Raw genomic sequence first — 27,921 nt, forward strand, 5'->3', positions numbered from 1 at the left:
TAGCCCAAGTTCAACACAGCTGTCTTTTCAAGAGCCTTCATATTTTAAAGGTAAGACCCAACCATAACAGACAGAGAACCAGATCAGGCTATTCTCTATGAGTTAGTGCACTCCACCAGGACCAGAGAGTTGGGGAGGGGTAGCCATATGTTCAAATCACCAACATGGTCAATGAAAACACTCACATTAAGGCTCCCAGTGGGACTTCACCAACCAACGGGTGACAGTTCATCTTTTATACGCAGTCAGTGTATAAGAAACACCATCTTCTGTTATTAAAATAAAGCAGTTACACTTACAAAAAAATGTTTGATATTTGATTACTGTCCTGCTGTATGAAGAAATGTATACGTTATTGTGTGAATGTATTCTTCTTTGGTTCATACACCATTCTTCCACTCTGCTACTCCATACCGGCTTTATCATTTTTATATTACAGCACCGCACATTCTAACAATTCAAGCTGCTTTTTCACATTAAATGTCCCCAACAGTCAACCCAGCACAGGCTTGATGGAAATGGAACCAGAACATTTTTGTCTCCTCTCAGTTAAGCTACCATGAATTGTTGATTACGTTTTAGTAAAATAAAAAACTGATTGACAATTTGCAGTGATTTTAGATGAAGAGTAGCATACGATGAGTTCATGTCAACAAGGTGAAAAACTGTTTATCAAACGCTGTCCTGTTAATGTAAAACCACTTGAGCCTTATCCGGATCAGTTCATCAGTGAGTGACACTCAGAGTGTAGCACAGCAACCAAATGGAAATATAGCAGCACTGATGTGGTTAAGATTAAAATCCAACCCTTTAACCCCACTCATCCTTCTTAAACCCTCCTGCAAAAGTACTTTTCGGCACATTTACACTTCTAACAGAAGGCTATGAGTCTTCTTCTTTTTGGGTAGTTTAACATTAACTCTGTTGCAAATTAGGGAAGAAGCGCATAGAGAGGAAAGGGTTGATGGAAAGATTAAGCTTATACTTGGAGAGAGGTTTGGAATTTGGCTCCTATACTGTAAGTTGAAAGAGAAAGATAAAGTGTCTCAAAATATAAGGCAGAAGAGGGGAAGGGTGAGATTAACTGTACTCTAACTTCAGGCAGGGAAGGATAGAGGTACACGTATTATGATATAGTGGAGAAGAAGAGAATTCTTACACAGCACAACCGGAGGGACAATGATAGGAGGATGGACACGCCATTAGAAAAAAAATTGAATATACTATAAACTGTAGCTTTAACTTTAAACTCAAAGATGAATAGCTGTGATATACAGTGAGTAACCATGGTAACGCTGCATGTTGAGCGAAAGAGACTAAACACTGCTTTCACAAGACGCGTAGAGTATAGGTTTCGTTTGTGAAAGTGACAAAGAGATTGCATTTCCAGAATAGATGCAGTCACAGGAGAGTTAATCTTCATCATGAAACACACCTTAAGCTCCAGAGGTGCTGTGGAGTCTTCAAAACACCACCCACCTCCATCGTTTGTCCTTCAGATGTCTCATCTCTCCACCATCTGACGAGCTACAACTGCAAATCCTCACTCGTTCATAACAGACTGTAGTAAGCCAAGAGATTAAAGGTTTTTGAAATTCTAGCACTTCCACTGTGAGACAGAGTGCAGTATCATACCAGATTAGTCATCATCAGACAAATGCCACAAGTGTAACTGTAATATTTATTTGACCTTTTTCTTTAAAAAAAAATTGCATTGCTGGGATCAAACTATACCTTTTGATTTCATGAAAACTGCATCAGATTAGGCAGTCACTGAGTGATAGATACTAAAGACAGCAGAAACACGTTACTTTTTTTTTTTTTTCTTTTTTTTTGCCTGTCCCGTTTGGCTCTTTTGCCATCAGAATTATTGTCTAAAGGCAAAGAAAGATGCCCAACGGATTTACTTTACCAAATTGACCATCCCAGCCTTGCCATAATGGTCCATTTGATTCACCTTCTACTGTTTATTTTATTTTCACTTGCTGAATACGGGACAGACTTGACTGGAGGAAAGAAGGGGAGAAAGAAAGAGGGAAAGAGAAACAGCTGAGAAGAGGGACGGGGGAGAAGGGCAATAAACAAAAACCAACAGAACGGGCAGCAAAAAAAAAAAGAAAAGAAGAAAAATGCATATATCGATCACCTGGATCACCTGTTGAGAAAGAAAAAAGAAAACAAGTAGAAGAGAACAAGAGTAATAGAATAAACAACATCACAATGATATATGGGAATATGACAGTAAATACTAAATGTTAAACATTATTGTGCAGCACATAAGATCAACAGAACACAGTGTGCTTTGAGGTAGGAGCCAAAAAGGGTGTAGTTTGTGGGTGTGATCACCTGTGTGTACACCTGTGAGCATGGACGCGCTTGTTTTTTGTTTTTTTAAAAGGTTCCTTCATGTAATAATCTGCTAGAGGGTGTGGGGGGGCCACAGCCCCGTCCTCCAGGGCATGAAGCAGGTATGGAGGAGATCAAAACTCCAGACATCCAGAGGCCCCCAGAACACAAGAGACCAAGGAAGACTAACAGAGGGGCAGCCGCGCCACTGTCCCAGAAAGAGCTGAGGAGAGTCCCAGATGAGGGCTCACTCAGCAGCCGCGGAGCAGAAGCCAGGGGGAGTTGCAGTGACGCGCCCCTGAGCTCCGCCGGCAGCCAGCTGTGCCTGAGTGACCGAGCCCCAGGCCGAGAGGCCAGGGGCACCCCACCTCCGAAGTGGCCCGAGCGAGCCCCAGGCTCCAGGCCCCGATAAGCGGCCGCCAAGGAGTGAGCCGGTGCGTACCTGGACGCCCGTCCCCAGACACAAAGAACCACCAACGCACCGATGTCTGAGGGAGTCCGCCACTGGCAGGGGAAGTGGTGGTAGGGGGAGATAGGCCTCCAAACCTTGGAGGGCCTGAGATGTCCCCAGAGAGGTGGCGTCTGATACCCAACCTGACATATAGATACAGACATACAGGCACACACAGATACAAACATCCATTCCCACCCTCATGCTCTCATATGCACTTACTCCACACTCAACCAACGTGGAGACAGACATAAAGAGACGCTGTACACACGATCACACTCCCCAAGCGTACTCTACGAACCGGGTCTAGGTACCCTTGCCCCTGGAGGGGGGAACTGCACCCAGACCCAGGTGGTGTTACCCTTTTCCCTGCGGTGGGGAGAGGCAGACCGTCCCGACTCCGCAGCCTCCTCTGCACCCTGGTGACATACCCCTACTCCAAGGCCCTGCATGTGTGGGTGGTTGTGGTGGAGCGGGAAGAGGGAGGCAGCTGGAGATGGGGAGGGAAGGAAGGGAGGGGCAAGTGACCCCTCCCTGGGGCCAGCTCCCCCGCTGACCCCAGTAGGCACCCCCATACTCCGCGACCCACCAGGGGAAGGGGGCCCAGGCCCATCCAGACCGGGGCCCAGTGCAGCAGCGCCTCCCGGCCCCACAGAGCCCGGGACAGTCCACCCAACCCCACCACAGAGAAAACTGCACCCATCCCACCATCCACTCAGAAACACATTACTAATAAATGATCCGGGGCAGACCCAGATCTCTTGGCTGGCCTGGAAACGCTTTGGTGTTCCCCCGGAAAAGCTGGAGGAGGTGGACAGGGAGAGGGAGGTCTGGGCTTCTCTGCTTAGTGTGCTGCTCCCGCGACCCGGGCCCAGATAAGCAGAAGAAGATGGATGCATGGATGGATGAATGAATGGATGGATAGATGTTATGCTAGCTGGTAGTGAGGGAGGGGCTTTGAGCCTACGTGTCACAAGGCCGTTTGAAGTTATTCATCAACTGGATGAAGCAAAGATACTATTGGTGGTATCGTTAAGGTTTTAATTTTTAGTATTGATTAGTATCTGAGTACGGTTTTCTTTATCAATCCTTGTGGCCAACTTGGGTGAAACGAGGAACTGAGAATAGCTGACTAAGTGATCTTAGGTTTTCTGGTTTGAGTTCACCTTCGGATGCTGACATCTCTGAGTTTTTGTGCCTTATCCATGAAAAAGATAAGAAGACAAATTGACTAAGCTAATATTAAAAAAAACATTAAGTTGTTCCAGTGTAGCAGCTGTGTGATGTCACTGAACATCTGTCGCTGTTCTAACATCTGCACATTTATTCGCAGTGAATGTCTCTGAGGTGTGCACCTGCATGCCATTGATATTATTTGGAGAGCAGAGAGTGTATGTGGAGATACAGTATCACCTGATGTGTGGATTCTATTAGGTCAACTCATTCAAATTGAGTCAAAATTATTCACTGGAGCAAAAAAAAGGTTTGGGCCACCAGGAAATGTCATGATACCGAAAGTGCTCATATGGAGCTTATTTTCCTGTTGTTAGGGTTCTCGTTTGATGCAGTCTGTGAGTAAAAGCACACCAGACAATTGAAAAATCATGATTCAACACCATAATGTGCATCCATCTCTCAGTGCAGCCAGTCCAAAAAAAGATGCAAATACGTGAAACTCTCAGATAGGTTTAACAGAAGTAATCACAATTTTTACCAACCAGAAAAGACAGGTAATGATCCACACATCAAATGTGTTAACCTGAGAGCACAGGAACAGCAGGTGAATCTAAACTAGACAGAAATATTGAAAGCAGAGAATATTGTCATAAACAATAACCAACAATGCTATACTGATTCATCTGGAGTTAGTGGATACTACAGTTTTCTTTTTTTAAACATGGACTGTGTATAGGTCCATGTGTATAAGTTTATACTGGCTATTTCTTGGGATCTCTGTACCATCTAAAACTCACAGCAGTCTGCTTCTTTGTGTGCTTGTACCTCAAGTCTAAATGGCTCTGCAGGGGGAGGTTTTGTAGGCGATCAGCAGACTACTGGCTGGTTTGGGTGGGTAAAACAACTCAGTTGGCTGGATTGAGCCCTCCCTTGCCCATAGCTATTCTATTCTATTCTATTCTAAATCACAACAACAGTCGCTTCAAGGCACTTTATAATGTAAGGTAAACTGCCTACAGTAACACGAAGCTAGAACAAACTTAGCTTAAAATTATAGCAAAAATGTATTTTTTAGGCTGTTTCATGTTATCCATATGTCTAAGTAAGTAAATTTTTTTTGTAAAGCACCTTTCAAGATAAAAATCACAAAGAGACCACTGAGTCCACAGATCTCAAGAGTCTGGGGGCCACAGTTACAAAAGCTCTGTCACCTTACGTTTTCAGCCTCATATGAAGGACAACTGACAAACCTTGATCACATGACCTCAGGGGCCTGCTGTGGATGTATGGATGTAAAAGATTAGGGATGTATGTTGGTGCGGGGATGGTGCCAGTGCAGCTGGATCAGCAGTGGTGCAACATGCAAGTACTTGGGAGACTTGGACAGGAGCCTTGCAGCAGCGTTCTGAAAAACCTGCAGACGTTCCAAGGAGGCCTTACATAAACAAGAGAACAAAGAATTACAATAAACCAAACGAGATGAAACAAATGCATGTATGACAATTTCCAATTCAGAGCGTGACACAGTGGGACTCAGCTTAGCAATGTTTCTCAAGTGATAAAAACAGGAGTGAACCAGAGATTTACCATGAGTGTCAGAGCTAGAGTCTACACGTTTACCCCATTCACCCCTATTCATCAAGCAAATAAAATTATCCTGTGTAACACCTGTTTCACACTTTGTGTTGGCTCGAATGCAAGAATGTGCTTAATTTATGTAAAAAGCATAACTTGCAAAACCATATAAATAAAGTAAAAAACAAAATGAAAAGGAAAAATTACATTGAATTGAATTAAAACTGAATCTATTCCATTTAGATACAACAGCTTTAACCATCTGCAGTATAAATATAAATTCCTTGAGCACACATGACTAAGCAGAAAGTGAGACAATTGCATTAAGGTCGATTTATTCGCCTTTCTCCATGCAGGTAACTGTTTCTAGAGGAACGAAAATGCTTGTTTCCTTGTTAACAGCGGTGTTTCTGTGAACTTTAAACCAAGATGCGCAGTGGATTTCACAGGTCCTACAACACCATGACATGTACTCCTCCTTGGATACATAACCACTTGTGGCATGAGGAGGCTCGATAATCACTACTGCACCTGCTAGATTTTTCAGCCGTCCTCTGGATTATATCCACGGGATACATGTTGGAAAGAAACCAGTAAGGGTGCTTTTTTGTTTCTGTCCAATTTCAGTTACAATTTCATACATCTGAAATAATTACATTATGTCAAAATTTCACACAGAAAAAAATTCTTTGTACAGTATCTTTATTTTTTTTTTTTTGGGGGGGGGGGGGGGTTATGTCAGAAAGAAGGGACAAATGAAAATGAAAAAAATCCAAGACTACCTCCCCATCCATGTCACAAAAAGCACATCTTTGATCTCCCACAGAGTCGTCTGCAATGCTGGATGCCCTTTTAGACTGCGGTGAACACACCGCGTGTGAAGCTTCTGCAGGGTGTAAATTAAAAGCCTTTTTTCTGTAGCAGTGTCACACCATTACTCATTTTGGCAGCTATTTAAAAGTGTGCTTCTGTGATTTATTGTGTATTTTAATGTGTATGATTTATATAGTATGTAGTACTATGCATATACACATGTCTATTAAGATTCTATGCACACTGACTCTGTGTCGTAATGTGCCATTGATGGGAATGTCTGTCCTTACTCATCACAGACACATGTTTGTCAGCTGCAAGAAACTTTACACAATAATGTTCAGATACTAGTGTATAAAAATTATGTATTTATATTGTTTTCAAGCAATTAAAAGTCAACAAATATTCCAAAACCTTATATATTTATATGCAAAGTATGCTAATCACAAACATAACCGCTAGCAAGAGATCAGGAAGCTAGTATTTCCCAAGTTACCGGAGAGGAGACATCCTTGAGAAATACACAGGGTGAAAACTTTTAATTAAGACAATCTTCTTTCATGCTCTGCCACCCTATATTTTGCATTAACCTCTTGAATCCCAATGTAAAGGGGGGGACGTGATTACACGGGGTGTGCATCAGGTAAACAGATGCCATGAAAAGATTTAAACACACAGTACATAGTCACCTGTTCACTCCGATGGCATGTACGTGGCCAAACCATATCTCTGCTGAAAGCACAGATCTCGGATCCAACCAAAATTCACTGAAGCAGCAGCAAAAAAAGACCAAAATTATGCTTCAATTTTGAAAAATATTAGCATGAATTCTGTCTTACCTTTGCGGTCTCGCTTCCTAAAAAAAATCCACTGCAATAAAACCACATTTCCTGCACTGCTCCATCTCCCAGTGTGCTTCAAGAGCAGTTTCCCATCATGAACCACTATTTCCTGCCTTCTTTGCCTGTTTACGCTCCAGTAAACTGTTGTGTATTTGTCTGACAAGTACGGCTAATTTTTGCTATTCAATACCTAAGAAATTTCAACTTTTGTTTTTCTGTCTTCCATCCTCAGTTACTTTGATACTGTAGCATCTGCTGTAATGCTTACACCTATTATTAAGTCTCACACGTGTTAGTTTATTTTGATACCAAGATGGTTTACACAGAGTTTGTAATTGTAGAGAAATAATCCATTCTTTTTAGGCCTGTCATTTTCAAGCAGGTACCTCCCTGAGATTTAAAAGGTTAAAAGCAAATTAGGTTACTATTGACATTTTGTTAACGCTTTGCCTGTGAATACTTAAAGGCATAATCATGTCAGTGGTCATAATTATCAGCAAGATATTTTGCAAATCTGGCTTGAGCAGCAGCCAGCGCACTTGATTATCTTTTCATGGAGAAACACTGTTTTTATTAAAGCTGAACTTATTTTTCAGAACTGTAATGCTATAGGAAAACATGCATAGCCTGCGTACATTTTACAGCATTTCAATAGATCGTTACGCAGGGCTGTCGATGAGTCTACCAGCAACTCACACATAGCTGCATCCCCAAAGCACCAACCTCGTGAAACACACGATGAAGACTCAGTAGACCTAATTAATATACAGCACATAGACCACAACTATGGTAAATGGACTGGTTATTATATTGCTTTCTCCCACTCCCTTTCCTTGGAGCACTCAAAGCATTTTATTCACCTATTGCTTTTTATCAAACACTCAATGAGCGCATCAGGAGCAACTTCATGAGATCAGTATCTTGCCCAAGGATACTTTGGCATGCAGACTGGAGCAGCCAAGGATTGAACCACCATCCGTCCAATTAGTAGATGACCTGGTCTACCTCATCACAATATTGTCCAACCCTATGGCTGTATTGATATTTTGTTCTATTGTACATATACAGTATATAAGTATCTGTCATCATGAAAATGTTTTTATTTATTTTCACAAACTTTAATGCAGCGAAAAACCTATCTTGGGCATGTTATAAGTGGTGTCATCACAACCTCACATTTGTGAAGGAGAGCATCTCCAAGTCTGTTGTTTACAAAACTCTCAACCTTGTCTAGAAGCACATGTAGAGGAGAACACAAGAGACATGTGCAGCGGTGGTGTGGAGTCATGTGGTGCCTTCTGGTAAGTTTCTAACTAGTTAGTGAAGTACACCGCTGAAAAGTTAATTATGACCCTAATCATTTTCTGTTTTCAATGTTATTCTAACAGTACACGGCCTTTTCTGTATGGCCAGTAGTCTCAGTAACCAAGAATGCCCAAAATGGCCAGAGGATAGTTGTTGTAAGGCTGTAGTTTACTGGAAACAAACTAGCCCTGGCGCTGACAGATATTAATAACAGTGCTATCATTATCAGAAAAAAGCAAGCAACAAGTCCAGACTCGTTCTTTAGAAGTTGGAATTGTAGAAGAAGTAATAAATCACTAAAGTTATGTGGTGGTTGTGGGGCGGGTGAATTATAACAGTTTGTTAGGAACCAACTCCTGGAATCTCCTGGCAATCAGAGACGAGTTTTTAACACTTAACATTTAAAAAGGCCTAAAGAATATTTTTAGTCTAAGAGGTTTGATTAAAGGCACCTTGGAAGCACGACAGGGAATATATAAAATTCTTAATTTGCTCTCTCCAACCACACTTGCCTGAGTTGAACCTGCAAACTGATAACCACAGATGCACCTGGTTCTTGCATCCAGCTTCTTTGTCGTGATCCATTATATATGTTCCCTCCGAAGCTCTAAAGGGGACATAGTAGGAAGTGAAAAACAATGTGCAGACTGACATAGAGTCCAATTACGGTTTTTACATTGTGTTAAATGGAACCGAGTGGAAAAATCAATTATGTGAAATTAGCACTTACTGCTAACTATCATTCTCACTATTAGGAATGCATGTGAGAGCTGAACAGTGGCGAGATGCCCTTTTAAGTGTCAGAAAAGCTTTGTCATAGTGAGATCAAACCCCCACATGGTTTTAAATGAGAAGCAGTGCAGGGGACTGAAGGAAGCTGTAAAAGATCAAATGGTGCTGCAGTAAATATGAAGGAAGGTGAAGATTCACACCCAGAGGCTCTATTGTCATTGTGCTTGATGATGCTGACAGATATAATAGAGTTCTACAAATGTTTAAAAAGCCTCAGTGGGCCATGGCTGCTTTGTAAAATACAAAAAAAAAGAAGATTTATGTAATATATGGTTCTTGGTGCCAGACAGGATGGTCTGAGTATTTTGGAATTTGCTCACCTACTGGGATTTTCCCACAGTACTATCTCCAGGGTATACACACAATGGACTGAAAAAAAGAGAGCAGCTGTTCTGAGTGGTTGTTTGATGCCAGAGGTCAGAGCAGAACCAGGCTGCTGCTTCAAGCTGAAAGGAAGGCAAAGGTAACTCAAATAACAACTTGTTACAAACCACAGTGTGCAGAAGAGGATCTCTGAACGCACAAAACTTCAAATGTAAAAACAAATGGGCTACAGCAGCAGAAGACCACACCAGATGTCACTCCTGCCAGCTGAGAATAGGAACGTGATGGCACAATTACCTGAACTAACCAAAATTGGAAAAACCGAAGAAGTTCTGTCCTGCCTCGTATAAACAGTTTAGGGTGCTGATGGTGGTCTAATAGTGTGGGGGATATTTTCTCTGCATGTCAACATCTCCCCACACACCAAAGAAAACATTAAATTAACCAGCTGTGATCCCTGTGACTGTTCTTGGTCAGCTTTTTTAACAGTCATTATCTAGGCATATGTTTTTGTAATTTGAGGTCATCACATTTTTTATTTTACAATTTTTATATGTTATAATTACAAAAGAGCACCTTTTCAATTTTAATTGCTTTATTTTGTCTCATGAATTATTGCTTGATGTCCTTTTTTGTTGCTATGATCTTTCGTTAAAGGTCAGTGTTGACCACAGAAAGAGACTTACTGCGACAGTAGTGTCATTTTGGAAACATCTCTGTGGTTAAAAAAACATTTCAATTCATTCTGATTTTGTTTATGGAATGGGTAATTTGAGTGACTATACCAGTGAAATTTTAGTCACTATATGGTTAAAAAAAAAATTTGTTTTTGGAGGTTATTCAAACATATCGCGATATGTATCGTGTATCGTGATCAGAAATCAGAGGCAGTAACGCATAACTAACGTATTTAGTAAAGTAATGGATTACTATTGCAAAAAAGTAATTAGATTACTGCTACTTTCCCATAAGTATGCTGCGTTACTGCGTTACTAAACCATGATTTTGTTTGTGAGAGTGTCCCATGACAATGAGGTTTGAGCACGCGACGTCCGGCAGAAACATATGTGTAAACACAAAAGTTATATGGTATTTTTTATGCTGGAATACAGTGGGGCAAAAAAGTATTTAGTCAGCCACCGATTGTGCAAGTTCCCCCACCTAAAATGATGACAGAGGTCAGTAATTTGCACCAGAGGTACACTTCAACTGTGAGAGACAGAATGTGAAAAAAAAAATCCATGAATCCACATGGTAGGATTTGTAAAGAATTTATTCGTAAATCAGGGTGGAAAATAAGTATTTGGTCAATAACAAAAATACAACTCAATACTTTGTAACATAACCTTTGTTGGCAATAACAGAGGTCAAACGTTTACTATAGGTCTTTACCAGGTTTGCACACACAGTAGCTGGTATTTTGGCCCATTCCTCCATGCAGATCTTCTCGAGAGCAGTGATGTTTTGGGGCTGTCGCCGAGCAACACGGACTTTCAACTCCCGCCACAGATTTTCTATGGGGTTGAGGTCTGGAGACTGGCTAGGCCACTCCAGGACTTTCAAATGCTTCTTACGGAGCCACTCCTTTGTTGGCCAGGCGGTGTGTTTTGGATCATTGTCATGTTGGAAGACCCAGCCTCGTTTCATCTTCAAAGTTCTCACTGATGGAAGGAGGTTTTGGCTCAAAATCTCACGATACATGGCCCCATTCATTCTGTCCTTAACACGGATCAGTCGTCCTGTCCCCTTGGCAGAAAAACAGCCCCATAGCATGATGTTTCCACCCCCATGCTTCACAGTAGGTATGGTGTTCTTGGGATGCAACTCAGTATTCTTCTTCCTCCAAACACGACGAGTTGAGTTTATACCAAAAAGTTCTACTTTGGTTTCATCTGACCACATGACATTCTCCCAATCCTCTGCTGTATCATCCATGTGCTCTCTGGCAAACTTCAGACGGGCCTGGACATGCACTGGCTTCAGCAGCGGAACACGTCTGGCACTGCGGGATTTGATTCCCTGCCGTTGTAGTGTGTTACTGATGGTGACCTTTGTTACTTTGGTCCCAGCTCTCTGCAGGTCATTCACCAGGTCCCCCCGTGTGGTTCTGGGATCTTTGCTCACCGTTCTCATGATCATTTTGACCCCACGGGATGAGATCCTGCGTGGAGCCCCAGATCGAGGGAGATTATCAGTGGTCTTGTATGTCTTCCATTTTCTGATGATTGCTCCCACAGTTGATTTTTTCACACCAAGCTGCTTGCCTATTGTAGATTCACTCTTCCCAGTCTGGTGCAGGTCTACAATACTTTTCCTGGTGTCTTTTGAAAGCTCTTTGGTCTTGGCCATGGCGGAGTTTGGAGTCTGACTGTTTGAGGCTGTGGACAGGTGTCTTTTATACAGATGATGAGTTCAAACAGGTGCCATTCATACAGGTAACGAGTGGGGGACAGAAAAGCTTCTTACAGAAGACGTTACAGGTCTGTGAGAGCCAGAGATTTTCCTTGTTTGAGGTGACCAAATACTTATTTTCCACCCTGATTTACGAATAAATTCTTTACAAATCCTACCATGTGGATTCATGGATTTTTTTTTCACATTCTGTCTCTCACAGTTGAAGTGTACCTCTGGTGCAAATTACTGACCTCTGTCATCATTTTAAGTGGGGGAACTTGCACAATTGGTGGCTGACTAAATACTTTTTTGCCCCACTGTATGCAGAAAATACATTTAAATGTTAAACAAATTTCTTCATGTCAAACACTTTTGCATATAATTTCATTTTTGCTTGATGCAATGTGCATGAAATTAAACGATTAAAACTAATAAAACAAGTTTTAAAGAGAAAATGATTAAAAAACTACTATGGGAAGGTACAGTATTAGAGTGTTACTAGAGTCCACCAGGTAAAAAAAACAACAGCCCACTCTCCTAATCTGAGACTTCCTGCTGCTCCAGCTCAGGTTTATTCTCTTCTCTGAGATCTTCTTTCTCCCAGAGTACTGAAAAGAAAAGAGAAAAATCTGAACTGAGGAGGTGAGAAGGTGAGGATGAGGTCCCACCCTCCCTCAGAACTGAGATCTCACCTTGAAAAGGCATCTGCCTCCTTGATCAATCTTTCATTGCTGTCTCCCAGCAGCTGGCCTCTCACCCCGCACGCCACCTCCTTCTCTCTGACTCCATCGCTCTTTGGTATTATACACCTGCCTGCTATACTGAATCACTCAGATGTTCTGTTTACAGATCTACCTGCCATTTTGCTATCTGCTGCGCTCTGTAATAGTGTAGCAACAGATACCTGACCGCTGCTGGAGCAATCTCAGGAAAGCCATAAAAGAAAACGGCAAACAGCATGCAGACAATGCCCGGTTTTTAGGTTCACGTGGCAGAACCTAAAATCACAGCTCATAAAGTATTCGGCCTCAGTGAGAAGAAGTCAGTGAGTGCTGACAGCAACTTTAATGGGATCTGTTGTTGGAAATAAGTTAATTAATCTTGTCCACTTTCTCTCAACTTTCTCTTTCTTCATCTTGCTGTTTCTTTTTGTCCTTTTCACCCTCTGCGTCACCTTTTAAACCTTCTCTCAGCTCTTTCATTTGGTGCTGAATTCACTATTTCAGTGTCCCATCTCCTCTATTTTTGTCTCTGTGCATATCTCTTAGTGCATGAAGAATGATGGCCAGTGGGGGATATTTCTCATGGGACTCTGAGCCAAAAAGCCAAAATGTAGTGTTTCATGCATCTTCACACTTTCTTGCCTTTTCCCCGCACCGTTCAACATACTTTGCATTTTGAAACAATTCAGTTTCTGCCACTGTGCCAGCTGACTTATGGCTTGAGGTTTTACACCAGCTATTTTCAGAGCAGGTGGCCACAATGGGTGTGCTTTCCATTCGCAAGAGCATCGGGAGATGAGGGAATAAACACTGGAAGCTGCGTCTTTGTTCGCAAACATTACCTGCTGTTAATGAAAGTCACTGAGCAAAGACAGAGATAAAACTGTACCAGCTACAGGTAACATCTATTTGATGAAGTGTGCAGTGAGGAGAGTGAAATTAATCACACACGAGCTGTTACAAAGAAATGTCCAGATGGGTTTATCAAAGTGAGAAAAAAAAATAAAGGAAGTAAAGCAAAGATCGTGAATAAATATTAAAAAACACACCTTTGAAAAATAAACATGTTTTTTTTTTTTCACTTTTCAGGCTTCATTAAATATAAATAAGTCACATGCGCACACCGTCCTTAACACGTATTGGCTTTACACACATATCGAACGGGAATCTTTTGTCAGTAATTAATGGCGTTGATCTAGTAAAGATTTCCCATGAGGTCAAATACATCTTCATCTCCTCGGGTAAATTGTTTTTCCAGTGTTTTTGTCTGGTAAACATCACCGACAAAACTGATTCCACCAGGGGTAATTACAACAACCGCTGGAAACAAATCAGCATAGCCAGCAGTGAAATGTACTGATTTAACAAACCAGGATATTAAAGCCAGCAGACGTGGATGCAATAAAGCAGTACTAGAGGACAGCTGGAGATTATAGGGCTGAGAAACAGTACCAGTTCATTGCTTTTATTGAGCAATGCACGCATAGGCCATTACTGTGGGGTCATTACACAAAATGATTCTGATACAATCCAACATTGTCAATACAAGAGAGCGCACAAAACAGGTTTTAAAACTCAAAAGGAAGAATCAGACATGAGGAAATACGCATTTGTTTATCTATTTTAGGTTGACACTAGTTCAGCTTTTGCTAACAGTGTCAGTAATGAATTGAGAGAGATGCTGGGCTTAAAGCCACCCCATCCAACAGCTGTGTAAAGCCCTGGTTCGCTAATACCTCTCCACCTTTGCACAGGTTTATGGCCATGGATCAGTAGGCTCAGTAACAAGGCTGACAGAGGCTTCTAACAAGTCAGGAGACAGGCAAACAGATGAACCTGGCAGCTCTTGTCTTCCCAGACAGCAGGGAGGATAAGAAAGTTAGGTATAAATGGGAATCATCCAGTCAAGCGTAGCTGAACATGCTAGCAGATCTCAATGGCCCCTAATAACACGGTTGGGGATTATTGCGACATTTCTCTGGTCAGAGGATTTAATATGCAAAGAGGGAAATTTCAGCTGTCCTGTTAAAGAAAGCGAGGAGTGCATAGGAACATGGCGCCAGATCATAGGATTGACCATAAATGTCGGACATGATCAAGGAGGACAGTCGTGCATGTCTTCCTTATGTCTCTGCGGCAGCACAAATATAGATGGAAGCAGGAACCATAACAATGTGTGAATAAAGTAGGCCTAAATCATTCTATCTAAATATATCTGGGGATGCTTTCATTGACTGGCAGAACATTTAACTGATACTGAGTCCATGAAAGCATTTCCATTTGCTGTCTGAAACACACAGTGTCAAGCAGCTGTTTTCTGCTGCCTGTCAAAATTAGCTTTTCCCTAAAAAACTAGTTTCCCCTAGTGGAAGGCTCTGCCTTGCTTTGATTCCAGGCCAGCAGAAAACCATAATTTTTAGTTTATGTGGACTATTTAATCACTAAACCATTTCATGCAACAAACTGGGTTGTTAATGTGAGCAGAACACTAACCACAATGCCCTGAACTGAAATTATAAAGAGGGGACTTCAACAGGGGTGGGCGATATAGCCTCAAAATTATATCAAGGCAATTCCAAAAAAGTATGCAATAATGATACATGCGATGAAAAGGAAAATAAAATTCCGAATAATGTTTTATCGGTGATTGTGGCTCACAGGCAGCAGCATTTATTAGTGCAAACCAAGTAAGGGGCATGTTCCATCTCTCTTCTCCAAAAAGCTATTTTCATTGATGACAGACGACATGATTCAAATATTGAATCTACTATCACAAGGTGCCAACAGCAGCAGCAGTAATGTAGTCCAATATAGTAGTGACACGGCATTAGTGAATTATAAACACAAACGTAGCATAGGCAATTCAATTCAATTCAATTCAATTCAACATTATTTATATAGCGCCAAATCCCAACAGCAGTTGCTTCAAGGTGCATAATATGTATGTAAGGTAAGGACTCCCACCAGGCTCAGTAGGGAGCATATATATATATATTACTTATTTTCGAACGTAATTAGTTGCTTTGTTACTTATTTACTTTCTTAATAACATGATACACAACCTGAATACGTAATAAAGCAATAGACCTTTCAGCCCAATTTTATTTTTTATGCATAATACAGATATAAAATTGAATCAAATGGAAAGTCTCTTTTTAAAAATTGTTTTATGAGTTTTAATCTTGATATAATCTTGATATACACACGTCTGTTGCTGCTACGGGCGTCCATGTGCTTGCGTCATTGTCATGAGACACTCACGTTACTAAATCCCGACGGTTTAGTAACGCAGTAATGCAGCGTGCTTATGGGAAAGTAGCAGTAATCTAATTGCTTTTTTGCAATAGTAATCCATTACTTCACTAAATACGTTAGTTATGCGTTACTGCCTCTGATTTCTGATCACGATACACGATACATATCGCGATATGTTTGAATAACCTCCATGCCGATGAACAGCTTTTATGTAGTACAGCATTAGCCGTACTAATTTACACCTGCATTCCACCTGAAAAAGCAACTCATTTGATTAATGGAAGCCCTACTGTGCCTTTTGAACTACAGCCATTCCTTTTTGGAGCACACTTCAGATAAGTGAGGAAAATTAAAGAGACCTTTATAAAACTTCTTTCAGTCCTTAGAGCTATTTTAATATCTGCCTTAACTCCATCAGTGTAAAGTTAGCCAGTATTTCCCAACAAGCATTAAACTCAAACTCCAAAACCACACTGTATACTTTATATTAATAAAACTAGCTAAAGGACAAGAAGCTGAACAGTAAAAAGGCAAACATGCTCACAAGTTTGTCTTGACATAATACATCAGTGGAAGGCTGGGACGGGGTTAGTGAACAGACACTCCATTAAGCATTCGTGTTATTGACAAACACACCTTGGCATAATGGCATATTGTCTACCATACAATATACACATTCTTGTAAGCAATCCCTGCTAAATTAGAAAAAGACCGCATGGTTAATACACCAGTGATTATAAAAAAAACTCTAATCACTGTATGCAAATACCATCATACTGTGAGTAGCGGGGAGGGTGGATTTATCATTTAACTAATCAAGAGGACCAGCAGAGAACTGCTACAGTCAAGATGTGTGTTCACATATTTCCATATGTTTTCTTCCCTTCACTGGTGTAAAACAGTTCCAGGGAGCAAAGGCAGGCTGTAAATATCCTCAGCATAGTAGTGGTGATTAGCTGACATCCCCTCTTTTTTTTGTTGCATAATTCACTGTTTACGAGCCAAGGTTGCAAATTGATAGCAGCAGAAATTACACCAACATTATTGCTGTACGTGAATAAGTAATAATAAAAATGGGACCGGAGGGGTGACAGTGCCCAGAGATGCCAAGGATCTCATTCATACTGGTTGTCACGACAAGCTGCGCTACAGCCTCAATAAAACCTTCGTAACACCTCATCATCTATCATGGCTCTGGCCCTGGCAGAATCTTGGCTCCGCGTCTTAGGCCAGCCTCTTGGTCTTTTCATGCATTTTGGGCTTTTAGCACCCTCAGCTAGGGAGCGTAGTACTACCTGGCTCCCAGAACACTGGAGTACTGGTACACTGTGTAAGTCCTTAAGCGATATTGATGGGAACTAAAACCTCGTGAACCCTGTGATAGCTGGGGTCCACAGAAGAGTATTCTTCTGTGACTCAATGGCTTTCATCCAATCTAGTGGTTATCAAGATTGGACAGCATCTTGTTCTGTTCTGTGAACACGTAACCTCGGGTTTGTTCGGGTTGCTGATCAGACGTGAGGTCATGGCAGCTGACGGGGGAGGAGGGGCTTTTACTTTATCTGCCGCCTTGTAGGAGCTGATGATAACCAACCTGCTATGCTGCTGGCCAAGCTTCACTTTTCGGAAGGCTGTGTCTATTACCTTACTTAGATATCATCAAGCAGTAGCTGAGTAAGTCAAGTGGTTTTGACCTCAGAGGCTATCTCCTCATAATCCTTCATCTTCACGATAGCAGCACTATTAGGTAAAGCAGAAAAAGGCTAAAAAAAGTAGCAGTACTTTGATGGTGTTCAAAGAGTTAAGAATCCTCCAAAAGCTGGGTTTCATGTAGCTACTTGAGCACTGGGGAGAAATCTCATACCTGACTCATCTGAGGGATGAATGATGCAGCAGATTATCAAGTAATTGGAATCTGTGAAATGTCACTGGCGTGACGGCGAGTGACCTAAGATCAATGGCACTAAGGTTGGGTCACACTTCAGTAGCTTCAGTGATCCTCACGCAGCTCAGAAGCGAGGCCTAAAGCCATGCAGGGCAAGGATCCATGATCACACGGAAAGGCCGATGGGCTGAGTTAAAAGGAACTAAAGATAAGACATGTAGTGACCAAGGGGACAAAGGCGAGCCAGCAGTCATCTGGAAAAGATTTCCAATATTTTCCCTCACTCTTTTTTTTCTCCTTTCACCTCTCCGTCTCTCCAATCCTTTTCCCTTCGCTCTATTGTTTGATCTCGTCATGGCCCAAAGTCACCAGGCAGACGGGTCTTATATTTTATATTCAGTGTTCCACATGAGGGAGCGTGTCATAAAAAAAAGTCTACTCAAAATAAATGAGGCTCTCTGAAGGCAAACGCAGATGATGGTTGAGGCCGAGCCGTCGCTGGCCATCGTAACGGGCATCAGTAATTTGATTTGAAGAAAATCTGTGTGTGTATCTGTAAGTGTGTGTCTGTGGTTTGAGGCAGCAGTGGCGTGGAACTATGGTCTCCCTTTCTTTCACGTACTCCTGCTCCAAAGGCTCAGTCAGATTAAGTCGAGTGTAGGTGTTGACTGCTCTCCCCCACATTATTAGGTGCTTTCATTGCTTTTACAGTTTGTCAGATTACATTAATTAAAAACAAAAGCTCCTTGTTGGCAGACTGTAAAACCACCGACATCCATAACGATAACATGGAAAAAATATTTTCAGTTTCGAAAGTCGTGAAAATCACTTTAGCGGTAGGCGCTAGTGTTAATTGCCTGAAGAAACTGCGACACTACAAAACAGCTGTGTGAGTGATATTTCGGAGGAACCCTAAGAGCGATGAGGGAGAGCAGCAAATAGCCAGTCTCTAAATGAACCGAGTCTCCTACTCAACAAGCATATAAAAAGAAATCAATATCTCTGTTAACTGTCTATTGTTCTAAACAAGAGACTCCAAAAGCATTAGAGTCTGTATATATTGCCACTGTCATCATCTTTAAAACATGGGCTTTGACTGTGATTGACTGGCAAGCCAACATACACCCACCACCTAATTGCAATTTGCTCAGAGGAAGACAAAGAGAAGCAGCTCTCTTGTCACTGACAGGATGCCGTGAGGGCTGGGGAAATTGAATTCACATCGAGAGGGATTTAATTAGACCACTTTGTACCTTTCATCGCCACAGAATCCTATTTACATTCATTCTTGTGCTACTAAGCTTCCATACCTTAGTTATATTGGTTCAACTAATCTTCAACATATAATATATTCAAGGCAAAAAGGCAAAAAGATCAGGGTTTCATCTAATCCCTATGCACCATCTAGAATGCAGCAGAATGGCTAATCACAAAGTCAAATTCAAGAAAGACACAATCCCCATGATATGTAATATGTCCACTCCCTTGACCGTTTATGAGACACTGCAAATCAAGTTTCCGATCCCGCTGGTGAAATGGGTACATGTACCACATGAAAAAGAAGGAAAGCTACTAATTCCTTATTATATTGTGTGCAGAGTGTCAATCAAGATACTCTAAAATCCCTTCTGAAATAAATCTAAAAAAAAAAGTATTTAGATGTGCTAGGACAAAAAGACCTTGAAGGCAGGATTTATCAGCTTAGTTAAAGGGAGATGATCCACTGAGCGGAGATAAGACGGGGTTGCCCCGTCTTATTCTCAGCTTATATGGAGCCTGGCAAAAAGCTGCATATGATTTTCACATGGAATCCATCTCAAGGCCTGCAGGACATAAACGTATTAATATTTTAAAAAGAACAGTTTAACGTGATAAAACTGCCATAAACACAACTCCTTTATTGCTGACACGTTGTGGCCCTGTTTATGCATTCTGCCTAACTCCATTATTTATTGCTAGCCTTGCCATCTTACCACCCAGCTATCAAAGTTTGTGAAGCTATTTGTGCCCTGTGAAAGGGGTCACTTATGTTGAAGAACCAACAGAGTTTTACAGGCGTTACCAGTATTTGTTTCTCTTGATAGGAGAGATTATTTTATTGTATTTACAAACACAATTCATTACCAAATATCTCCACTTAGATGACCTTTACCTTTATGCTTTCCAATCCCAGTCATGCAGATTTACATTTACCCTGCAAAGGAGAGAGTGTCCAAGGGACAGAGAGCAACTGATTGTGGTTAATGAAAAGCCCATTAGCCTTACTGATGCCAGACCACCATAACCAGCCAATGGGCAACCAGCTAGCTAAACGTTTTAGCATTTTAACACCAATATGGAATATAGTTTAGATACATGTGTGCTAAAAAGCACATTAAGCAGGAATTAGGCACACAGTTAGGCACAAGGACAATATAAGGGAAAGCAAGACCAAATCGAGCTGTTGAAATATGTGTTAAAACAACTAGCTAAAGAAATTACACTGAATCAAATTAAAATAAATATTATTTCAAGGAATCTGATATTCATTTTGACTCTCCAGTTTATATTATATAAAAAAGGATAGGTTTTTATCAGCATGCTCAGGCAATCCTTTGTCAGCCATCATTCAGATATATACTCAAGCATGATAAACAGCTGCAGAAGCACACTAATGGTAGATATATGCATCCTTACTGGAAATACAGACCTTCCATGGTTCAAAATCAACACTGTAATGCTAGCTGCACTAACTTTGCTTGCAGACTCTAAGCAAAGTACCTTTATGACTATTGTCAAAACCCTAACCCTGATCTAATTTGCTCCTTTCTAAGTCACTTATTTGCTTGCTGACACAATGTAATCTAAGCAAACTCCACCATCTCCAAAGTGCCAATTAAGTACCAAAAATGACAAATGTGCAATGACTTATTTCCAGTGACGTTAATTGCCGTTATTGACCATTAGGTTTATTTGTGTCATTACAGATGATGCAGCTAAATACGCATCCAAGTATATGAATCACTTAAAAAATTGCATACAGGATTATGCCCGTTGTGAGCTGGCTTCAAACAAATGCCAGCTCACCTCCTGCAACCACTTTTCCGAGAATACGCTCTTCTTTTGCGGTTTGGGCTCCTTCTGACATTTCTTTGGAGGTGGAGGAACACCAAAGTAATTGCTTAAAGGAGCTTTCTTCTTTGAAATTTCTAAGAGTTCAAAACAAATGTCTGTCCTCCTCCAGAAAATCTTATGTACGCAAACGCGCATTGCAACTTCTTATCTGGTGCGCGTCTTTTATTTTGACAGCGCATGCGCACCTACGGACCACTTATGTGCATCCCTGCTTATAAACTTGTAAACGCTGTTGTTAAATCTGTCTATGCACAACCTGCCATGTCTAGTTTCAGACAGCACTATCAGGTTTACATTCATTACACACACATGCAAGTAGTTTACGTTCAAGTCTCTAAAAGAAAGGATTAAAAATGAGACACGGTTCATTTCCTGCAACAGTCACATCCACATATGTGTAGGCAACAGAATTGTACATTTTCTAAGTGAATGTTTACAGGTCAGCTTGAAAAACCTTTTGTGCTGCAAATACTGTAGCTTCTCCTCATTATCTAATGCACGCAAACTTTATCAAATACTATTTTAGTATTTATTGCACTCATTTGTACTAATCACTCAAACACCCCAACTTCAGGTCAAACTACAGTGCTAATTTAGAGAGATGACGAACCTATAGAAATCAATTCTACATGAAACTATGCTTCGCCTGAAATACCAACTCCTTCTTCACTTACTAGTATACTTAAATTGTTCCATATCCCTAATAGGATTTTCTTGACTATTCACAGGGTCATCCCTGCATATTGCAGTGTTTTTGCAAGCTGTAGAAAAAGATTGCAGAAAAATACAGATTGTCCTATTTTGAGTTTTTTCCCTCTTTAACAAATATTGAACATTTTTCTGATTTAATTTCCCCCCATCACTCTTTTTTTTCCATGTGCACATGTGATGAGTGTAAATCAGCTGGGTGGCCTGCTACAGACAACAGAGTGGAAACCTTGTAAGAGTGTTGAGTTGCAAGCTCTTTCATTAGCCCTCATAAATGCTATTTGGCACACATCTGAGACTGCCTTGTTAGATAGCCTGCAGCGATTTGGCCCATTGCTACACATCCCCATCCTCTTCCACCTCTCCATGGTCTAGTCAGTTGACAGCCTGGCACTGAACCTGATTCCTGAATCTCGATTTCACACTTTTCCTCTATTTCTATCTCGACAGACTGAGCAGAATGCCACCACAGAAACTGAAGCCCTGATTAGAAACCAATTAGCTCCTCAGATCCCGGTGCAGGATATCATCACGATTCGCCTGCTGCTCTGGATGAAGCAGCCTGCTCTCATTTGCCGGGGGTTCACAGGGAAACGTAAGATGACAAGTGGAAGAGCTACTTCTTTAACACAGCCTGAGTTAAATGTGAGCTGTAGTAGGAAAAGATTAATAAAGATTGATTTTCTTTGGATACTTGTTTGTGTCTCGCATGTATTTCTTTTTCTTGCTTAGTCGTGGATTGATGATTACGTTTAAGATCAAATTTCAGGTCAAGTTTCAGCAAAGTTCAAATTTGTTGCTGCTGGGTGAAAGAGGTTTTTTTTTAAAACATCTTTGATTAGTTGAGTTTGACACCAATTGTTGCTGATCTCCAGTCTGAAACTATCCAAGACGTCAGAGGAATAAAGGTAAACTCCATCTTCAATACCCTTCAGTCTTTTCACGTATCCCAGCCTGGTCTCCCACCTTGTCTAGGTCATGACCTCTTTGAAGGAGTTGTGTCATATGATCTAGCACTGTACCTGAAGAACATTATAAAAAATAAAAAATGGTTCACATACTCCCTTTTAAACAGATGCATTAAACAGTTTAAATATAAAGGATCCGAAGCACTTACAAAGCCATGTACTGTCAAACCTGACGGATCCAAATTATCAGGGCAAGCCGTTCAAAACTGGAACCTTTTGAGATTGCTGCCAGTTTTGATTGGTGACAAAGTACAAAACCATGAGGATGAAGTATGGCAGTTAGCTCTCCAGTTGAAAGACATTGTGGATCTTATTTGTGCTCAGAGCATTTCCTTGTCCCAGATAGCATTCGCTGACATTTTGATCCAAGAATATTTGGAGATGAGAGAGATGTTGTTTCCTGGAATTAAACTAAAACCCAAGCACCACTATTTGCGCCATTATTCAGCACTGTTGTTGAAATTTGGTCCATTGATGAGGTTATGGACGCTTAGGTTTGAATGTAAACACAGTTACTTCAAAAGATGTGCCAGACACTTGAAAAGCTTCAAAAATATTTGTCAAACTTTGTCAACACGTCATCAGATGTATCAGGCTTATCTTTTAGCAGGGCAAGAATGCCGTGAACTGCTGCAAGTCAAGGAGAGCTGTGCGTTTTATCCCAACCTCTACAGTGACACTATTCAGCATGCGGTCAGGGAGTTAGCTTTTTCAGAAAGCAATACCACAGTTACCACAGACATTCAGTACAAGGGCACTGCATATAAAAAGGGACAGTTTCTTGTGTACAGAAATGACGAGTGTATGGAGTTTGGTGAACTTCTACTCATCTTGATTCAAAATGACACATCTGTGTATGTTCTAATGGATATCCACAAAGGCATCTTCCTCTCAGAATACCATCTGTATTCTGTGACAAAGGACAGTCTTGGGTTACAGTGTATCAACATTAATGACCTGCCTGATTTCTATCCTTTGGTATCATACATTCTTCAAGAATACAGAGTCATTCCACTAAAGCATAGTATTGTGGCAAAATAATGTCCAACTAATAGCTCACTTCTCACTGTAAATAGTTTAACATTAATATAAGTGTCACGTAATCCACACCCTGCTCCATCAAGTGTATGAACTGTATGTGATTTTCTATTTTGTTTGGATGTGGCATTTCTTCTTCAGTGCAAGTATGAGTGACTCAGAGCGAACCTTCCTAGATGTCGCCATCACGGAAGTCCTACCAGAACTTCAAGCTGTGAACAAAAACATCCTGGAGGAGCACTTGCAGTCCATTGGAGTTGAGACAAGTGATGATCTACGCTTCGTAACGGAGGCAGATTTGATGACAGCATTAAGACCTGTACAAGCAAGAAAGCTTCTTTCTGCTTGGAAACAGAAATGTAAGTAAAAACAACAAACAACTATTCAAACTCAAAAGCAGAGATGGTCATGAACAGACATACAGTGTGAATCATAATTGTATTTGTTTTGTAATTTAAAGACCAAACTCCAGAGAACAGCTCGCTATCATCTGTGGAAGCCTCATCAACCCAGTCGCTGTCATTGCTCTCACTTTCACCCCAAAGTCTATCGTCGACCTCTTCCAGCAGCCCAGGATGTGACACACAATGGGATGACAACTTTGAAATTCCATGGAGTAAACTTCCTGCAGAAGTGATGCATTTTCTTGAGAGGGGGAAAAGGCCTCGCCCAAAACTGAGGAGGCAAATGGTCCGGATTGTTGTGACTGAGATGATGGAAAAATGCCCTCATGTAGGTAGAAAACATTCAATTGACGTTGCAAGAAAAATGGTGGCAAAATATCCCAATTCTCTGCAAGATTTAATAGAGGGTGAGATTGTTGGCGCAGGCTACCTTTCACTTGTCAAACAGTTGCAGAACAGAATTGAAAATGTAAGGCGCACTTCAACACCCAAAATAAGAAAAAGAAAACATCAGACTGACTCAGACCACACAGACGAGATCCCTTTAGAAGAAAGAGCAGCCATGCAGGATACATACGGGTGCATTAAATGGAATGTAGAATTTCTGCCTCTTGAAGAAACTCCAGAGAGCCAACAGCAAAAGATGGAAAAACTCAAGGTGATGTTCCAGCAAGCTGACACCAATCCAGAAGAGGTAAAAAGTCTAATGAAGTCCACTTACTACACACAACGTCTGCATGTCAATCAGGGGCAAAGTATCAAATGCCTTAGGGAGGAGTGGCCGTTTTGGTTTGATGAACTTGGCATGTCTGTCCACTTCAAGGAACTTACTGGGATTGACCTCAAAGAGACATTCACACGTAATTTGGATTTGAAGGGGAAAAGGCTACTGGACTACTTGACCACAGTTGCTGTGAGCAAAAGCAAGGTGTTCCTTCAGACTTATGCAAGGCTTCAGAGGATGCGGGGACCGCAGAGTGGCTGCTCAGATGATGTGAAAGAGATGGTCCTGCTTCTGCTCAGCTACTTTGAAGAGAATGAGGAGTCCATGCTTCTCTGTGTTGAAGATACATGTCTGGCAGATGAGGTACAACTGGAGCAAGTGCCTCTGACACCCACTATTATCGTGTGTGGTAAGTCTGTTTCATAGCTCTCTCTTTTTTTTTTTTTAAGTGCACTTTTTATAGAATGTCATGTGACTGCCGTGTTTATTGATATAACCTGTTAAATAATTTGTTCACAGGACAGTCCTGCTATTCCTCAAGAAGATACATGCTGAGTGTTGATCGGAACCTCGTCAGCACAAACATATCCTCCTTCATTTCTGCACTGTGCCTCATGTTCGGGAGCTACTACAATTTCAACATCCATTATCCATCTGAGCTGGCTTCCACTTTAGAGTTTCTTCAGAGGTGAACAAATATGGCTTTGTTATTTCTTATAACTGAGACTCTGGGATCTGGAGTCTGGCTTTGATGTGGTTCGAGTCCAGGTCTGGCTCTGAGTCTCGGTCGGCTTTGGAGCCGGTTTCAGTTGTTTTTTTTCTGTTTTTTGTTGTTGTTGTTTTTTGTTTGTTTGTTTTTTTTAAATACATTAACAGTCTGAATCCGGGTCCAAGCCTGGCCGAGACTCAGGGCTAGACCAAGCGTCAACTGACGTCTGACTACCTATAACCTTTGCTTTGGATTTTAACAATGCTAAAGTGTGACATATCACTGCAGAAGACACTCGTGAAGGGTGCCAATACTTTTGACCATGCATTGTTCACTTCCCCACAGCATTTTGGTTATACTTTGTCTTGAACGTGGTCATGGCCATGACTGTGTATATATATGTATATACTTAATTTTTACTTACTTTGTACGTGTATTTTAACTGATCAATTATAAAAATGCTTAATAAACTTTTATATGATTGTTATTCTACAGGTGTTTCTTCTCCATAAACCCAGAAAAAGGAACCAAAGTAGAGAACAAAAACTCAAAGCGTCGTCTCAGTGTGAACCCTCGAGTCCTCACCCTGATTCAGGATCTCGCCGACCACGAGTGGCGCTAAGCCTAAATCTTGACTCTCTGTGGACTGTTAGTTTTACTTTGTTAATTTTGTTCCACAATGTGTACTGGAACCTTTTACTGGTCGAATGCATGAAGCCAATTCATGAAGATGTTCTTTCTTTGTAGGAATGTTCTTTATTTACATAAGAAAAGAAAAAAACAACATGCTGCTACTGCAGTGTTTCTAGACCACATGTGTAGGTTTGTTTCACCACGTGGTTTTGCTGATGTTTTCTGACCAGGGCCATGGTTGTGGTGACAGCAGGGTGCGTGTTGCGTTGCACGGTGATTATGATCATTTTTGGCACAATATGTGTTTTTTGTTTTAAAGTCTTAACAGGTTATTTAACTTTTTCTGGTGGAGGGTCTAACAAATGCTTGTTTCATGAACATGGTTCTTGCTTTGCAGGAATGTTCCACAGCTTTTATAGCCTATATTTTGATTGAATTGTGTAGTTGCTGTGTGCCTTGCATATTGTGTTAGTTGGAAAAATGGATCCATTTGCTGTCATTTTGCTAATGTGGCTGCAAAATAAATTTCCCAAAAGTGATATTTTCCTCTCTTGTGTTTTCTCAAGATGTATTTTTGCATGTTTGGGTGTAGGCGTAGCAGTAAGAAATTTGCTGGGTTATGGTTAAAATTTTACATTAAAACATATAATATTCAGCATAGATTTTATGTATAATTTACAGAGCAGCTCCATTTAATATGCACAGTTTCACTGTAGTTCTACCATTTTAAATTAGTTCTTTGTACGATATTTCCCTGTTAATTTTGCAGTTTATGGATCCACAAAAAGCATTTATTACTTGTGATATATAAATACACTATTTCCTGTATCTTTTACATCTATGTGTGAAATTAACTTCTTTTTCCTGTAGATTTAACAGTTTTAATCTGAGATTCATTCACTGTAAATCAATTTACAAGTTGCATCTGTAAAGCGTTTTTACAGGAAGTCCCTGGTAACCCCAGCTGCCAGGGTTTTCCTGTAAAAACAGCACGTTTTTTTTTACAGTGTATGTAGACAACAATAGATATGTGATTTTCACTAACAAAGTTACAGTTTTCACAGGTAATTGCTGTATTATCAGAAACAGATTGCGTGTAATTGTCAACTTGACCTCATTCAGCTGCAGACTGATAGCAGACTGTTTTATAGAAAACAGTTTTGGTGACAGCAGATGCTTGACAATCTAATTTTGCAGTTAAATAAATAAAAATATAACTGAAATGAGATAAGTTTGTCTTAAACAGATACTGAAAAAAGTTTGAAAAACATTTTAAAAAGGCAATAAATCACAACATGTGTTATGGCAATGTTCATCATATCACAAAATGTTTAAAATCACAATAATATCATATCGTGAGTGAAGTATTGCGATATTATCATATTGTGGTGATTCCCATCTCTTAACATCTCTATTAGTCAGATCCTGGCTTAAGACGCTGGACTGGATATTGGTTGCACAACAGCTCGATGTAGGGACGATTCATTTAGTTCAGTTCGGTTCAGTAGCATGGAGGACGATGTGTCACAGCGAAACGACAGCAGTTTGGAGATATCAGCTCTAAAACTTAAAACACTTTTAGTTTTTTAAAATCTTTTTTTTTAGTTTGGTGTTTGAGTCCCAGTTTCTTCCTCATAGTTGGGATGAAAGTCTATTGGATCAGTACTCAGTGTTGGCAGATAACTTTTGGATCAGGTTGGATCAGTGCACCACCTTGAAAGCAGTTTTCCCACTGACCAAAAA

The 27,921-nt window shown here is 40.8% G+C and overlaps 1 protein-coding gene and 1 long non-coding RNA gene across 3 annotated transcripts in view; one reads left to right on the forward strand and one right to left on the reverse strand.

Annotated features, from left to right (window-relative positions):
- Nucleotides 1–27,921, reverse strand: part of gfra4a (GDNF family receptor alpha 4a) — a 152,660-nt gene that overhangs the window by 114,930 nt on the left and 9,809 nt on the right. The window contains exon 2 of one of the 2 annotated variants that reach the window (XM_076877586.1): nucleotides 5,224–5,408. The exons of the other annotated variant lie outside the window; for it this stretch is intronic. The gene's annotated coding sequence lies outside the window, so the exon portion shown is untranslated. The remainder of the gene's footprint in view (nucleotides 1–5,223; nucleotides 5,409–27,921) is intronic. 2 annotated transcript variants of the gene reach the window in all.
- On the forward strand, nucleotides 22,567–24,855 carry LOC143414056 (uncharacterized). Its single transcript, XR_013094621.1, has 3 exons — nucleotides 22,567–22,610; nucleotides 23,850–24,067; nucleotides 24,169–24,855. It is a non-coding gene; the product is annotated as an uncharacterized LOC143414056 (long non-coding RNA).

The sequence above is a fragment of the Maylandia zebra genome, linkage group LG19 (genome assembly GCF_041146795.1).
Source record: "Maylandia zebra isolate NMK-2024a linkage group LG19, Mzebra_GT3a, whole genome shotgun sequence".
In the NCBI taxonomy this organism is placed as follows: domain Eukaryota; kingdom Metazoa; phylum Chordata; class Actinopteri; order Cichliformes; family Cichlidae; genus Maylandia; species Maylandia zebra.